At 37.5% G+C, this 18,275-nt stretch overlaps 2 long non-coding RNA genes across 2 annotated transcripts; both read left to right on the forward strand.

The window, feature by feature from the left end:
* The first annotated feature begins 8,617 nt into the window (after positions 1–8,617).
* LOC146898689 (uncharacterized) lies at positions 8,618–11,035 on the forward strand. Its single transcript, XR_015023458.1, has 2 exons — positions 8,618–9,070; positions 10,722–11,035. It is a non-coding gene; the product is annotated as an uncharacterized LOC146898689 (long non-coding RNA).
* Positions 11,036–12,989: 1,954 nt separating this feature from the next.
* On the forward strand, positions 12,990–15,414 carry LOC146898690 (uncharacterized). The gene is made up of 2 exons (XR_015023422.1): positions 12,990–13,449; positions 15,101–15,414. It is a non-coding gene; the product is annotated as an uncharacterized LOC146898690 (long non-coding RNA).
* The last annotated feature ends 2,861 nt before the right edge of the window (positions 15,415–18,275 follow it).

The following is an 18,275-nucleotide window of genomic DNA, read 5'->3' on the forward strand; positions in this document are numbered from 1 at the left end:
CATGCAGGTTTGGGTTGAGCCTTTTCCCTTCGTTTTGCTTTGAATTTCTTGCTATTTTCCACACTGCTTGATGCTTTTTGCACCCCTGTCTCATTAGAAATCCTTTAAAAATTCCTAAAAAATTCCTATGCGTTCTTGATCTTTTTCTTGATATTTTTGTGATGTTGTTATGTGTTAAATCTTGATTAAAAAATATGTGTGGTATTTTCTTATTAATTGTTACTATTTTAATTGAAATTTGTGGAATTTTATATGTTCTTGAGCTTTAAAAAAATCCTTTAAAAATTCTGGAAAAATTCATGAATGTTTCTTGTTAATTTTGTGACACATCTATGCATTTAGTTCACTAAAAATTTTGTCAAAAAATATTAACACACTTTCTTGCATTATTTTTTGATTTTATATGAAAAAACCTCTAAAAATTTGTTCAATTCTATGCCATGTTCTTGATGACTATTTGATATGCATGATATGTGTTTCTATGAATCTTTAGCCACTGTTTGTACATAATTTTGATGCTTGTGTGTGGATCTTGGTTAGTTGCTTGGTTTACAAGTTACATTTGTGAATAAATAATGCATATATGTCTAAATTCACCTTAAAAATGTCAAGTCCATCATATTGCCCTAATTCTCACTTTAAGACTTGATTCTAAGCCTTTGGAAAATGTATGAGAATGTGACGATTTTAGGCAATAGGATTCTTACATTTTGTGGGTGAATTTTAGTCATATTTTGCACTTGTTTTGGCTTTGTTTTGTGGTAGTTTCCATATTTTTGCTATAGTATTCCTTGCCTTATTTCCCTTTATATTATCATGTGCTACTAACCATTTTCTTGTGTTTCATGTCTCATACATTCCATAAGCATATTCCATCATTCAACCTTAGCTCCATCTTTTGCACTTTAATTCTTATGCTAAGACTTAGAAATTTTGCAATTTCCTTTATGTCTAAATTCTTGCAAGACCATAGAATGTATCTAGGCCAATGATGTAAAGGACAATGGACTCTAATGATGTACACCGACACAAGCACCGACACACGCACACACATCACATAGATATTTTTAGATGTATGGCTAGGATATGCATGTTTAGATGTATGTGTAGGATTGAATGTTTAGGTGAATTCCTAGGATTTACACTTAGAAAAATCATTTTCCAAAAAAAATATATGAACAATATCACTCAAATCATTTTCTAAATAAACTTTGGGATCAAAATCCCATTGATTTTCCTTTTATTTTCTTAAACAAAATTTTAATGAATTTTAACCATACTTTGACTTTCTTTTGCAAAATAACTAATTCAGCTTCACAATTTCACAATCTTATGCCCTTGAGGCCTCTCTCTCTCATTCTTCAAACTCCAATTTTCAAACTTAAAATCAACCAACAAAAAACAAAAAACATTTTTTTGAAGAGAACTACGGTGGATTTGATCCCTTAAACGGGTACGTAGGCAAGGAATCAAAATTCCTTCAATTCAAATAAAATAAAAATTCAAACGCTTTCTTCTCCCTCCAAATCTTGACTTAGTGAACTCTTAGGTGTAAATATCACTTTTCAAATAGCATTTAAAAATAGAGCGCGCGCGTAGAAAGTAAAGACGGTTCCTATAGGTTACTATAGTCGTTATGGGTGCCTAACACCTTCCCGTAGCGAAAACAACTCCCGGACCTCGATTCTCAAGGGTTTTGCTTATTTTTTCCCTTCCCAAGAAAAAAAGAGATATCACCGGTTAAAAAGGTTCAAACGTAATCAATGTTTGACACCCGAAAACCAAGTTAAAACAGCTGGCGACTTCACTGGGGAGATTCGAGATTTACGTCTAGTCTTTATTTCCGCGCTTGCGCTTTCGTTTTTACTTGCTTCTTTTTTACTTGCTTCTTTATGTGAATAAATGTTTAAATTCTTGCAAACGTGTGGGGTGAGAGTATCAAAAGTCCTACACCCGGGCTGAGTGAACTTAGGATTTAAGGGGGATATAATCGACAATTCATTCCGGGGGTTGCCTCGTGTTTTGGATTATGCGATCAATCCCACATAGTTGAGGCTTTTTGGGGGTAATGTTGTCGGCGCGTGTAGTCGCGTTTAGGCACTTTACCTCTAATTGTTCTACGACGCTATGAACCGTAGATAACCAAACCCATCCATGGCCATTTTCTAGGATGTAGTGCGGAGGCTAAACCGAGTGTTGTCTCGAATTTTAGTCGTCACGCGATACTACACTCAAGTTAGACCTTCTTACGGATAATCATGGAGCGAGTGTTGTCTCGTGACACCGTGATATACGTCGGAGAGGTTGCAACTTGGGAACCTTTTTAGAACCCGGTTACTATTATCCTAAAGCCCTAGATTCACCGGACACCGTGTCCACCCATGACTCCTCGACTTTGAATTTCAACCCACCATGTTTTCGCCGAACTTGAACATAATCATGCATACATGCATACATGCATAAACTTTTTCCATGCATTGTTATCAAAGGGCTTAGACAAATTGAATTTGTAAACACTGTAGGAATGGGGAAGACTAAGTCCTACAAGTTCAAGGAAGTGGATTTGGCACTCAAGATCAAGGATCCGATTGGTTTCCGACACCGTTACGGGACTTTACTTACTATTCTCCAGACTAATGTGGATGAGAAGCTTGTGCACACTCAAGTGCAATTCTATGATTGGGACTATCGGTGCTTTACTTTTCCCGACTTCCAGTTGATGCCTACTTTAGAGGCTTATTCTTGCTTGATGGGTCTATCTATTGCAAAGGGGGTACCCTTCGCGGGACTTGAGCATCCTCCTACTCCATTGGTTATTGCTAAAGATCTCTATCTTAAGACCACCGATGTCTCTAAGAATCTTGTCACTAAAGCTCACATCCGAGGGTTCACTTCGAGGTATCTACTTGAGAAAGCCTACCTCAAGACCACTTGTCAGGACACTCTTGAAGCTATTCTTGCACTCCTCATCTATGGACTCATTCTCTTTCCAAATCTTGATGACTTCGTGGACATGAATGCTATTATGATCTTCCACTCCAAGAATCCGGTTCCTACTTTGCTAGCTGACACATATCATGCTATTCACGATCGATCCGGCAAGGGTCGTGGATACATTCTTTGTTGTGTGCCTCTCCTCTATAGGTGGTTTATTTCACACCTTCCGAAGTCTTTCCACGACAATTCGGAGAATTGGTCTATTTCACAAAAGATTATGGCTCTCACTCCTAATGAAGTAGTTTGGCTTACTCCAGCTTCTAGAGTTAAGGAAATTATCTTTGGTGGTGGGAAGTTTCTTAATGTACCTCTTCTTGGTACCCGGGGTGGAATAAACTACAACCCGGAGCTCGCCTTGCGACAATTTGGTTTCCCGATGAGAGAGAAGCCCATCAATCTTGCTACATCTCCTTACTTCTTCCACTATTCCAATGCTCCCACAGGAATAAGAGAAGATTTCATGGAAGCTTGGTCTAAACTTCGGAAGAAAGAGGTGAAGCATATGGGTGTAAGGTCCGGTGTTGCTCATGAGGCTTATACACAGTGGGTGATAAACCAAGCTGAGGAGATTGGTATGCCTTACCCCTCTATGAGATACGTGTCTGCATCTATTCCTACCATGCCTTTGCCTCTACTACCATCTACTCAGGAGATGTATCAGGAGCATCTAGCTATGGAGAGTCGGGAGAAGCATCAGTGGAAGACTAGATACTATGAGGCTGAGAACTTGATCATGACTTTGGATGGAAAGGATGAGCAGAAGACTCATGAGGTGATGACACTGAAGAAAGAGTTAGCTAAGGCTAGGAGAGAGATTGAAGAAAAAGATAGGTTGCTTATGAGGGATTCCAAGAGGGCTAGGGGTGCCCGTAACTTCTATGCCCGATACTGCATTTATGAGTCTGAGTCTGAGTCTGAGGATGATGCTTCCACTTCCTATGCTTGAGGATCTCCATTTCCTATTGTTATTTCCATTTGTTTATGTTGTTTTACATTTCAAAGTCTATCCCTTGGCTTAGCATTTCAAAGGGAATCGTCTTGTAAAACTATATGTTGGTTGTTTGTTTCCCGTTTATGTTAATTGTTGTTTAGTAATGTTTACAAGAGCTCCAATTTGTCTAAAACCCTTCGATAACACAAAAAAAAGAGTCTTTTTTGCATATGCATTAACACATTTCATGCATCATATGCATTCATTGGTCACAAAAGACTTCTCTCGTGCTCATTGCCTCCTGGTTTTTGTCTGCCGCAGTCTGAAAGGTGGCTCGTGCTCGTAAAGTTTACCAACCAGACAGAGTTCATCAAACAAGATTTTACAAGAGAAGAATCATGGCTAACTTTGAAGAAGAAAATGCTCAGCTCCGTGCCGAACTGGCTGCTATGAAAGAAGACTTGGCTAAGGCTCATGACGATATGTCCACTATGATGGCTGCACAGGAACAACCAGCCACATCTGTTCCAGTTTCTACTGAAGGGATCCCGTCTATCCCACTGTCTACTGTGATGTCTGATGCTCGGTTTGTTATGCCCAATGGATGCCCTTATGGACTCTCAGCTTTCTATGCTCCTAATACTGCGGCTGGTATTTCCGGCATTGGCAATCAAGGACAGATTCCCGTATCCACCTCTATGCCTCAAGTGACCACTGTTGTTACCGACCCTGTTGTACACACTGTGCAACAAGTAATTGATGTTGATACTCCGCGTGGACAAGACCCTATAATGGAGGCTATGAGAGAACAATTGAGAGAGCTAGCTGGAGAACTCCGTGAGGTCAAGGCTAGCCGTGGGAAAGGTGTCTCTGCTAAGGCTCGTGATCTATGCCTGGTATCCCGATTTGAGGTCCCTAAGAAGTTCAAAGTGCCAGATTTTGACAAATACAATGGAACTTCTTGTCCACATAGCCATGTCATTCGGTACGTCCGAAAGATGGCCAACTACGCGGATAATGATGCACTGATGATTCACTGCTTCCAGGATAGCTTGATGGAAGATGCGGCAGATTGGTATACGGGTTTGAGCAAAGACAATATTCATACTTTTGAGGAACTTGCTGCTGCTTTTGAAAGTCATTATGAGTTCAATACCCGCTTGAAGCCAAATAGGGACTCTCTTAAGTCTTTGTCTCAGAAGTCAGATGAAACCTTCCGTGAATATGCTCAGAGATGGAGAGGGGTAGCTGCCCGTGTTTCTCCTCGGCTTGATGAGGAAGAATTAACACAGACATTCCTGAAAACTCTGAAGAAGGAATATAAGGAAAGAATGATAGTCTCTGCTCCAAACAACTTCTCCGACATGGTTACTATGGGAACTCGTCTAGAGGAGGCTGTCAGAGAAGGTATCATTGTTCTTGAGAAGGGTGAATCTTCAGCCAGTGCACCAAAGAAGTATGGTAATGGCCACCACAAGAGGAAGGAATCCGAAGTAGGGATGGTATCCGGTAGCCAATCTTCAGCTACTATCGCTCCTATTAATGCTGCTCAGTTGCCTCTGCCCTATCAATATATGCAGTATTCTCAACATCCTTTCTTCCCGCCATTCTACCAGCAATACCCTCTGCCACCGGGTCAACCACCAGTGCCCGTTAATGCCATTGCTCAACAAGTACAACAATAGCCTCCTGCTCAACAGCAACAACAGCAACAGGGTCCTCGGCCCAAGACTTATTTTCCACCAATACCAATGCGGTATGCTGAGCTGCTCCCAACTTTACTTGCTAAGGGCCACTGCGTCACCAGACCAGGCAAGCCTCCGCCTACACCATTGCCTCTCAGGTTCCGACAAGATCTCACATGTGAATTCCATCAGGGCGCTCAAGGCCACGATGTTGAAGGTTGTTATGCTCTGAAGTATATTGTAAAAGATCTGATGGACAGAGGACGGTTGACTTTTGAAAATAGTGTTCCTCATGTACTTGACAATCCACTTCCAAACCATGCTGCTGTTAACATGATCGAGACTTTCGAAAGAGTTCCTGTTCCTAGAGAGGCTCCCATTTTAGATGTCCATAATGTTGTTACTCCCTTAGTGCCATTACATGTCAAACTTTGTCAGGCTTCTTTGTTCAATCACAATCATGCTTCTTGTTCAGAATGTCTTCAAAATCCTATGGGTTGTTGTGTGGTGCGAGATGATATACAGAGCCTGATGGATGACAAGCACTTGATTGCCAGTGATGTTTGCGTAATTGTGCCAGTTTTTCATGACTCTCCTGCTGGGAGTGTGCCTCAGACAAGGAATGCTGAACCCTTGGTGATCAGGTTACCTGGTCTGGTATCTTATGCCTCTACAAAAGCAATCCCTTACAAGTACGATGCAACCATGGTTGAGAATGGAGTGGAAGTGCCTCTGGTATCCCCAGATACGGTTGATAACGTTGCCGGTGAAATTACAGCTCTGAGAAGCGGAAAAGTCCGTCCACCCTTGTTCCAAAAGAAGGTGGTTACACCTGTTGCTACGATAACTCCACCAGTTGCTCCTCCTGTTGGCAAGAACACCGGCTCATCAGGCCAGTCTATTGACGAGTCTAATCTGGACGAAATTCTGAGGCTTATCAAAAAGAGCGATTATAAGATTATAGACCATCTGCTGCAAACTCCGTCAAAGATATCCATCTTGTCTCTGCTCTTGAGCTCAGAAGCTCACAGGAAAGTGTTGATGAAAGTACTGGAACAGGCCTACGTTGACCATGAAGTCTCCGTGGATCAGTTCAATGGAATAGTGGGTAACATTACTGCCTGCAATAACTTGGGGTTTGGTGACGATGAACTCCCCGAAGCAGGGAAACACCACAACTTGGCTTTACATATCTCAGTACACTGTAAGTCTGACATGATATCCAATGTGTTGGTGGACACTGGATCGTCCTTAAACGTAATGCCTGAGTCTACACTGAGACAGTTGAGTCATCATGGAATTTCTCTAAGAGGAAGTAGCTATTTGGTTAAGGCTTTCGACGGATCTCGCAAGGATGTTCTTGGGGAGGTAGATCTACCAATTACCATTGGTCCTGAGACATTCCAGATCACCTTCCAGGTCATGGACATCAATGCTTCTTACAGTTGTCTCCTCGAAAGACCGTGGATTCACGACGCTGGAGCAGTAACTTCTACTTTGCATCAGAAACTCAAGTTCGTGAGGAATGGTAAGCTTGTCACTGTGCATGGTGAAGAGGCATATCTGGTTAGCCAAGTGTCATCTTTCTCTTGTGTTGAAGCAGGGTCCGCTGAAGGGACGTCATTTCAAGGCTTGACTGTTGAAGGTGCAGAACCCCGGAGAGCTGGTACTGCTATGGCCTCATTGAAAGACGCCCAGAAGGCTGTTCAAGAAGGGCAAGCTGCTGGCTGGGGCAAAGTGATTCAGATTTTGGAGAACAAGCGTAAAGAGGGCCTTGGATTCTCCCCAACCTCTGGTCTTTCAACAGGAACTTTCTACAGTGCTGGGTTTATCAATGCTATTGCTGAAGATACTACTGAAAGTAGTTATGTGCCTACATTTGTTGTACCAGGAGGCACTGTGAGAAATTGGGAGGTCATTGATGTTCCTTTAGTCATGCATGCTTCCATGTAATGTGTCTTGTTGCTCATGTTTTTCTTTGTTTTCAAAACAACAATCCTTTCGCTCTGCCCCAGGCGAAAGTGATATCATTGTAAGGGCATGTTTGTTTCGGCGTTGCCGTTATCAATAAAAGTTGTCGTCTTTCTCACGACTCTTTGTTTTTTTACTTTTTAGTGCCTTTTTCTTGGAAATAATGGTAATGCCAGAAAAAACCAAAACATCTGTATTTTCTTATTAATTTCAAAAATCTGCATGAAAAACTTTTTCTAAAAAATCATTCCAATCATATTATGCAGATTGAACCACAATAAACCCGTTGAACACAGTGACCCTATGGTTCCTCCAAATTTTGAATTCCCTGTATATGAAGCTGAAGATGAGGAGGATGATGAAGAGATACCGTATGAGATCACTCGACTGCTTGAGCAAGAAAAAAGAGCCATTCAGCCTCACCAGGAAGAGATTGAGCTTATCAACCTGGGTACTGAAGAGAACAAGCGAGAGATTAAGATCGGTGCCGCACTCGAGCCAGAAGTGAAAAAGAAGATCACTCAGCTTCTCCATGATTATCCAGATGTCTTTCCGTGGTCCTATGAAGATATGCCGGGTCTAGATCCCAAGATTGTGGAACATCGGATACCGACAAGGCCTGAATGTCCCCCTGTCAAACAGAAATTGAGAAGGTCTCGTCCAGACATGGCTCTTAAGATCAAGGCTGAGGTGCAGAAGCAGATTGATTCGGGTTTTGTAACACCCCATAAATTCTATATATTTTATATATGTATCCACCTTAGAAATTACCTTAATTTATTAGTTAGCCATTATTCTAAATATATATTTTAAAATTATTGCCAATTGTGTCAAGAGATAATAATCATGAATCAATTGAGAGTATGTTTATTGTTTTCTTTATAACATAAGTCATACATAATATATATTTATGATAAGTATGTACACGCCTACTTTATGCTTTTGAGAGAATATATTATATAGTTTATTGATAAATTAATAGAATTGTATTTTGTTTTGTAGAATTGTATTAAAAATATAAATAATGACCCGAGTTGGCCCAAAACCATTGGTATATATTGAATCAAAAAGACTATTAACTGACCTAGAAGCTATATGAACAAATGCAGTGAATTTGCGCCGCACACCGGTAGCAATATAGCTTTAGAGGATAGTGAATTTTAACCCATGAAATTGTTGACTAATGCTTTCAGATTGGATCAAACTCCACTACTCTAGCTTGCTTGAAATTAAACCGTTTCCCTTAACTTTGCTAGTTCGGAACCCTATTTCTCGTGTCACCTATATATTTTCATCGCTTGAGGCTTGCTTTCAAACTTAGTAAAAAGAGTCTAACCGGAAGATTCAAAAACCAAGCATCTTTTGATTATTTGAAATATCACGGGGATAAAGCACCAAGGACGTGCTACTGGAATAGACCTTGGAACAACCTATTCAAAAATTGTTGCTAATGGAGTTTTGATGGTCCGCGAAATCTTCAATCCAGGTATGGGGTGAGAGAGAAGAGTTCGAGATCATGAGTGTAAATTAATTGGGATGAACGGGAAAGCCGTATTTCCCAAAGTTCATTCGGGGCTCACCGCGACGGTTGTAGCCCTTTGGGAGAATAATTAATTAATGTGCAAATTTAGATGTGGGAGGTTAAAAGAAGAATTAAAAACATTATTAAGGTGTTGCTTGATTTAAACTATGTGAATATGTGGTATTTGAAGTCATGGATAAATTTGTGGGTGCTTATGCTTGATTTGCTGCAACTATTTAGATTGATGACTTATTTAATGATTGATATAGATGTGATGTTATGTATTAGAAGTTGGAATTGTAGTGGTGCCGTATGCCTAGTATAAATAATAGTTTATTTTTTAAGTGATTTTATAGAGATAATAATTGAAATTATTCTTACTATCTTTGAATGTGTTTGAAATAAGATTTATTCTCCTTATAGATGTGTCTTGGATACCATAGTGCTAAATGTATTATTTTAAGATGTGTAAATGAAATATATTATTTGACTATGTGATATTTAAGAAGTATAGTTGATGTATTATTTGACTAAGTGTAATTTGTGAATTATTTGATGATGTGAAATTGATGTGTTAATTGATGATGTATAACTGAATTGTTATTTAATGATGTGTATTTGATAATGATGCTATTTTAAAGATGTGTTATATAATGAAGTGCTATTTGGAAGATGTGTGATTTAAATATGTGTTATTTATGATGCTTATGTTGATGCGATGTTTAAGATGTTGATGTTTATCGTTTGATGTTGTTGACCATTAATGTCATAAAGTTGTAAGTGTCGGTCTAAGTTGCAAGAATTTAAGAAGTTGTCCATGATTATGAAGTTGTATAAGATGTTCACGTTGTTGTCTAAGTTGTAGGAAGATTGAGTCCATTGCATACTCATTAAAGTTGGGGGCTTTAGGCCCGGCAGCCATTGTGCTCATTAAAGTTGGGGGCTTTAGGCCCGGCAGCCATTGTGCTCATTAAAGTTGGGGGCTTTAGGCCCGGCAGCCATTGTGCTCATTAAAGTTGGGGGCTTTAGGCCCGGCAGCCATTGTGCTCATTAAAGTTGGGGGCTTTAAGCCCGGCAGCCTTTGTGCTCACATGTTGAAGAGCCTAATTACGCTCATTTACGTTGTTGAATGGTACCACATGCATTTGCATATCAAGAAGTTTCACGATGATTTAAGTTGTTAAGTTGTTAAGAGTGCATTGTCAAGTTGAGTCGTGTTGTCGAGTCAAGTTGTTAAGTTGTGATGTTTTAACGAATTACTTTGTGATGTCTATTAATGTAATTGTGTGAGACGATGAAGGTGATTATTTGTTGATGTTCTTATGAAGATGGTTATTGGTGACTGCATGTGTTGTGACTAGTTGGAATTGAATTGTGACATTGTGTTTGTGAAGTTTTTTTTGGTTCTTAAGTTGTAATGATATTTTCTACTAATATAGATTGAGATGATATAATATATTCTTCAAGGTTCTGAATATTATGTTTGTGATGTGAAACGACTTTGACTTAATTGCTTACGTGTTCTTCTCATTTTTTTATACTATTACATGTTCTCGGAACTCACCCCTTCGTTGTTTGTGTTTGCTGGCTTGGCCCTGCGGTTGCGAAACCGTAGTTATATAGGTTATGAGTCTTGGAGTCAAGTGCATGCCTTTCGTGAGGACTTGTCTTGTGTCGTCGTTTATTTTGGGGAAAAGCACCGCTCTGATAGTGACACGGGAAAAGGGATATGCTTACTTATTTAATTTTGTGCAAGAAAACCATTGTCTATGATGTAAAATGAAATATTTTCAAAAGAAAAAGATTCGATGTTATTATTACTATAATTTTTAATGAAGTGAAATATGAATTATGTTTGTTATGAGTCAACGTGATATCCTAAATCTTGTGGAAGAATTCTTATATTATGAGAAAAGTTTTTTTGTTGGCACTTTCCGCTGCGAATCAAACTATATTTTAATTAAATAATAGTTATAATTATTTTTGGGATTTAGGGTGTCACAAGTGGTATCAGAGCAGGTCGATTCAATAAGACTGTGTGGGTCATGCGTCAGTCATATTCATATTGTGTTTGTGTATGTCCTTGTTAATTGTGTGATCGTTTGCTCGCTATAATATTGTCTTTTGTGCCTATGATTCGTTGTTGTGTGTTTGATGATGTTGTAAAACTGATGTGTTTATGTCTGTTACTCTTTTAGAAGACTTGATTTAATTTAGTAAATGTTTCTCCTTGTTGCTCTTGTTGAACATGCATATGTATATAGTAACAGAATGACATATCTAGTGTCTCGTGTTGTGTGAGGGTAATAAGGAAATAATATTAGTTTTACTAGAAGTCGTGCCTTTACATCCTTTCTATACCGTGAGTAGTGGTTGTAACAATCCAACACTGTTTATTTAATTATTTTTCTTGAGCATTTTTTTGTCACAAGCTTTTATTTCTCAAAGTCCAATAATTGTTCCCTTAATTGATTCCTTTATGTATATATAATATACCATGTTTATTTCAAACTTATTTGTCCTTGCAATGTAAGGGGGGAAGTTTTTTTGAAGTTTTATTTTGTCCCACTTGCTTATTTTTGTATCCTTTTGCTTAATTGTTTTGCTTCTTTTCCTTTCCAGATTAGACGAGTTCTGAAGTTTATGTTTAATTTTTTTTTTCTTCCTTTAAACTTATTACAATCTTTTAAGTTTGAATGGTCCTTCAAATTTTGTAGGTTTTGTTCATGAATAATTTTAGCCTTTAATTTCTGCAACCGTACGTCTATGACTTTCATATCTATCTATTTATTAATTGATATGTCAAAGTTGCTCCTGTTTTGATTAATCTCCATGGTATTCCTATTCCACCAATACATGATCTTTCCTGTTGTGTGTATGCATGAAAGTTCCCTTCATTTTAATTTTTTATATTATTTTTTTTTTTTAAAAAAAAAAAAGAGAGAATGAAATGTATATGTCTGTAATTAAATGTTAGTTCATGTGTGCCTATTTGTATGTCACTTTATCATTAGAGAGAACCCTTGATCATATTCTAGTTTCTTTATTTTAGTTGTGTAGTGATAAAGTTTGAGGTACGTAGTAGTGATACTTATATATTTAACTTGAATTTCACTCTAATTTCAATGCTCGTAGTAAATCTTAAATAATATAATGTGAGAAGTTGTAAATGTATAATTGTGAGTTATTGGTGCTCTATTTGGTTCTCTATTGGTTGAAATTCATAATTTATGTTTGGGTTATAGTGTATGTTTGTTATGAGTGGAACTATGATTGGTTGTTAGCTCTTATTTTCATCTACTTGTTTGTTGTTGTCATGAATTTAGTTGTTTAAGCTTGTTGTTGGGGCTTTATGGCTGATTTATTTGTTTCTGTGATTCTTTAAGTTATTTCTTTCATTGTTGGGAGTCTTTAGAGAAAAACTTGCTTTGATTTTCTGTTGTATTATTGTGAGGCTTAAGACAAGTTAATGTTTCAAATGATGTATCGTTTAAGATATTCAAGCAAGAATTAAATATATTTTCTCTTGTGCTCTGAATTTCGAGGACGAAATTCTTTTAAGAGGGGTAGAGTTGTAACACCCCATAAATTCTATATATTTTATATATGTATCCACCTTAGAAATTACCTTAATTTATTAGTTAGCCATTATTCTAAATATATATTTTAAAATTATTGCCAATTGTGTCAAGAGATAATAATCATGAATCAATTGAGAGTATGTTTATTGTTTTCTTTATAACATAAGTCATACATAATATATATTTATGATAAGTATGTACACGCCTACTTTATGCTTTTGAGAGAATATATTATATAGTTTATTGATAAATTAATAGAATTGTATTTTGTTTTGTAGAATTGTATTAAAAATATAAATAATGACCCGAGTTGGCCCAAAACCATTGGTATATATTGAATCAAAAAGACTATTAACTGACCTAGAAGCTATATGAACAAATGCAGTGAATTTGCGCCGCACACCGGTAGCAATATAGCTTTAGAGGATAGTGAATTTTAACCCATGAAATTGTTGACTAATGCTTTCAGATTGGATCAAACTCCACTACTCTAGCTTGCTTGAAATTAAACCGTTTCCCTTAACTTTGCTAGTTCGGAACCCTATTTCTCGTGTCACCTATATATTTTCATCGCTTGAGGCTTGCTTTCAAACTTAGTAAAAAGAGTCTAACCGGAAGATTCAAAAACCAAGCATCTTTTGATTATTTGAAATATCACGGGGATAAAGCACCAAGGACGTGCTACTGGAATAGACCTTGGAACAACCTATTCAAAAATTGTTGCTAATGGAGTTTTGATGGTCCGCGAAATCTTCAATCCAGGTATGGGGTGAGAGAGAAGAGTTCGAGATCATGAGTGTAAATTAATTGGGATGAACGGGAAAGCCGTATTTCCCAAAGTTCATTCGGGGCTCACCGCGACGGTTGTAGCCCTTTGGGAGAATAATTAATTAATGTGCAAATTTAGATGTGGGAGGTTAAAAGAAGAATTAAAAACATTATTAAGGTGTTGCTTGATTTAAACTATGTGAATATGTGGTATTTGAAGTCATGGATAAATTTGTGGGTGCTTATGCTTGATTTGCTGCAACTATTTAGATTGATGACTTATTTAATGATTGATATAGATGTGATGTTATGTATTAGAAGTTGGAATTGTAGTGGTGCCGTATGCCTAGTATAAATAATAGTTTATTTTTTAAGTGATTTTATAGAGATAATAATTGAAATTATTCTTACTATCTTTGAATGTGTTTGAAATAAGATTTATTCTCCTTATAGATGTGTCTTGGATACCATAGTGCTAAATGTATTATTTTAAGATGTGTAAATGAAATATATTATTTGACTATGTGATATTTAAGAAGTATAGTTGATGTATTATTTGACTAAGTGTAATTTGTGAATTATTTGATGATGTGAAATTGATGTGTTAATTGATGATGTATAACTGAATTGTTATTTAATGATGTGTATTTGATAATGATGCTATTTTAAAGATGTGTTATATAATGAAGTGCTATTTGGAAGATGTGTGATTTAAATATGTGTTATTTATGATGCTTATGTTGATGCGATGTTTAAGATGTTGATGTTTATCGTTTGATGTTGTTGACCATTAATGTCATAAAGTTGTAAGTGTCGGTCTAAGTTGCAAGAATTTAAGAAGTTGTCCATGATTATGAAGTTGTATAAGATGTTCACGTTGTTGTCTAAGTTGTAGGAAGATTGAGTCCATTGCATACTCATTAAAGTTGGGGGCTTTAGGCCCGGCAGCCATTGTGCTCATTAAAGTTGGGGGCTTTAGGCCCGGCAGCCATTGTGCTCATTAAAGTTGGGGGCTTTAGGCCCGGCAGCCATTGTGCTCATTAAAGTTGGGGGCTTTAGGCCCGGCAGCCATTGTGCTCATTAAAGTTGGGGGCTTTAAGCCCGGCAGCCTTTGTGCTCACATGTTGAAGAGCCTAATTACGCTCATTTACGTTGTTGAATGGTACCACATGCATTTGCATATCAAGAAGTTTCACGATGATTTAAGTTGTTAAGTTGTTAAGAGTGCATTGTCAAGTTGAGTCGTGTTGTCGAGTCAAGTTGTTAAGTTGTGATGTTTTAACGAATTACTTTGTGATGTCTATTAATGTAATTGTGTGAGACGATGAAGGTGATTATTTGTTGATGTTCTTATGAAGATGGTTATTGGTGACTGCATGTGTTGTGACTAGTTGGAATTGAATTGTGACATTGTGTTTGTGAAGTTTTTTTTGGTTCTTAAGTTGTAATGATATTTTCTACTAATATAGATTGAGATGATATAATATATTCTTCAAGGTTCTGAATATTATGTTTGTGATGTGAAACGACTTTGACTTAATTGCTTACGTGTTCTTCTCATTTTTTTATACTATTACATGTTCTCGGAACTCACCCCTTCGTTGTTTGTGTTTGCTGGCTTGGCCCTGCGGTTGCGAAACCGTAGTTATATAGGTTATGAGTCTTGGAGTCAAGTGCATGCCTTTCGTGAGGACTTGTCTTGTGTCGTCGTTTATTTTGGGGAAAAGCACCGCTCTGATAGTGACACGGGAAAAGGGATATGCTTACTTATTTAATTTTGTGCAAGAAAACCATTGTCTATGATGTAAAATGAAATATTTTCAAAAGAAAAAGATTCGATGTTATTATTACTATAATTTTTAATGAAGTGAAATATGAATTATGTTTGTTATGAGTCAACGTGATATCCTAAATCTTGTGGAAGAATTCTTATATTATGAGAAAAGTTTTTTTGTTGGCACTTTCCGCTGCGAATCAAACTATATTTTAATTAAATAATAGTTATAATTATTTTTGGGATTTAGGGTGTCACAGGTTTCCTCATGACAACTGAATATCCTGAGTGGATTGCCAACATTGTACCAGTACCAAAGAAAGATGGGAAAGTTCGAATGTGTGTTGATTACAGAGATCTGAATAAAGCCAGTCCAAAAGATAACTTTCCATTGCCTCACATTGATATCCTTGTTGACAGTACTGCTCAGTCTAAAGTATTCTCTTTTATGGATGGTTTCTCTGGTTATAACCAGATACGGATGTCACTTGAAGATAGAGAAAAGACGTCCTTCATTACTCCATGGGGGACATTCTGTTATAAAGTGATGTTGTTTGGCTTGATAAACGCTGGTGCAACCTATCAGAGAGGTATGACCACTCTGTTTCATGATATGATTCACAAAGAAATTGAAGTATATGTTGATGATATGATTGTGAAATCAAGTGATGAGGAGCAGCATGTTGTATATTTGAAAAAGATGTTTGAAAGATTGAGAAAGTACAAGCTGTGGTTGAATCCTAACAAGTGCACATTTGGTGTAAGATCTGGAAAGTTGCTAGGCTTCATTGTCAGTCAAAGAGGCATTGAAGTTGATCCTGATAAAGTCCGAGCCATCAGAGAAATGCCAGCCCCTCAAACTGAAAAGCAAGTCAGAGGTTTCCTCGGACGTCTGAATTATATTTCAAGATTTATATCTCACATGCTACTACCTATGGACCAATTTTCAAATTGATCAGAACAAATCAGCCTGTTGTATGGAATGATGAATGTCAGGAAGCTTTTGATAACATTAAAGAATACCTGTTGGAACCACCTATCCTTGTCCCGCCAGTGGAAGGAAGGCCTTTGATTATGTATCTGTCAGTGTTAGATGATTCTGTGGGTTGTGTTCTCGGTCAACAAGACGAGACCGGTAAGAAAGAACATGCTATCTACTATCTGAGCAAGAAGTTCACCGACTGTGAGACTCGGTACACGATGCTTGAAAAGACTTGTTGTGCTTTAGCTTGGGCTGCCAAACGCCTGCGTCATTATATGGTGAATCATACAACTTGGTTGATATCCCGAATGGATCCAATCAAATACCTCTTTGAGAAGCCTACTGTTACTGGAAAGATTGCACGTTGGCAAATGTTGTTGTCTGAATATGATATTGTGTACAAAGCTCAGAAAGCAATCAAAGGAAGCATCCTTGCTGAGCATCTTGCTTGTCAACCTCTTGATGATTACCAGCCAATTAAGTTTGATTTCCCTGATGAAGAGATCATGTATCTGAAAGCAAAAGACTGTGAAGAGCCACTGATCAGTGAAGGGCCAGATCCCAATAGCAAATGGGGATTGGTGTTTGATGGTGCTGTTAATGCTTATGGTAAAGGAATTGGGGCCATTATTGTAACTCGGCAGGGGCACCACATTCCTTTCACTGCTCGAATAACCTTTGAATGCACGAACAACATAGCTGAATACACTACAAGAAATTTGCCATATAGCAACGGTCACTTTTAGCAACTGCAGAAAAAAGTGTTGCTATAGATAGAATTTAGCAACTGAGTTCCAATACCCCGTTTCTATAGGTTAAGAATGAAAAAGCGCCAAACATTTTCACCAAATATTCCATTGGCTCCAAATCAGCCCGCTCATTTTTTCCCCATCTTTTAATTTTTTTTCCCTCTTTCCCACGTTTTCTTTCTTTCACATAACAAAACTAAAAGAAAAAACAAAAAATAACAAACCTAACTTCAAATACTCATGATTGTAACAAAAAAAAATCACTACTCACCATTGAACCTCCAAAATACACTCCAAATCGATTTCCTCTTCCTTATAAAACCCAAATCTCAAATCTGAGAACACCTTTCTCAATCGATCCAATCACAATCCTCTTAGAAATCCTCTCTAAATCCATCCAATCACAACCCTTAAATCACTTTTCTCATAATCACTTTTGTCACAATCGCTTTTCTTATAATCTCCTTCAATTAGTTTTCTCAAAATCGATTATTGCTCAAAACCCCCCAAATCAATTTCCTCTTCCTCTTCTGTCAGAGCTTGTGTAGAGAAAAAGGTTTCACCAAATCGATTTCTTCTTCCTCATACTTGGTAAGAAGGTTGAATTAGCCCACACTGTATATTGTTTATTTTTATGTATTTTTATAGGTTATATTGTATTCTCATAATCACTTTTGTCGCCGTCACACCCATCGAGCTTCATGCCGCCGAGTTTACTCTTTCTTCATCTTACAGTCGCAAAAAGGTAACACTTCTCTAATTCTTCTTTGTTTCGCGCTTTCAATTTCGATTTCTCTGTAAAATTTGTAAAGATCTATTTTCATTTGTTTTAGAAGATTAAAGGAACCATGCTAATCAATTATATTGGAAGTGGATTCAGTTTCTGTTAAAAGTTGTTTTCGTTAGTTATATAGGGTTAGGGTTTTGAATGATTTGATGACTTAATTGGGATCCTCCGTTGTCTAGTTAGCACGCTGTGCTTTGTGGATTCCGCTGGTTTGCTGAACTCTGTTGTTTCAGGTGTTTTGCCCTTTGGGAGAAGTATTCCCTACAGTGAAAATGTCGTTTCAATGAGGAAATATGCAATTTTTTTTCTTCTAGTTTTCCGTTGTAGATTTTTATCTCAATTTATAGAGCAGGAAGGTTCTCTGTTGTACTGGTGTTCCAGTGTTGTCTTTGTTAGACAATATTAGGGGTCTCTGGTGTAAGTTTTAGTGTCCCTATTTAGGGTGTTTCAGGGTCCCTGGTGTCCCTGTTTGGTATATTGGTATATCTACAAAAACTTATTTAACATCTAACCTAAGCTTTGTGTTGA

The sequence above is a fragment of the Medicago sativa genome, chromosome 8 (assembly GCF_051527215.1).
Source record: "Medicago sativa cultivar Bolivia chromosome 8, Bolivia_mono, whole genome shotgun sequence".
NCBI classification, from domain to species: Eukaryota; Viridiplantae; Streptophyta; class Magnoliopsida; order Fabales; family Fabaceae; genus Medicago; species Medicago sativa.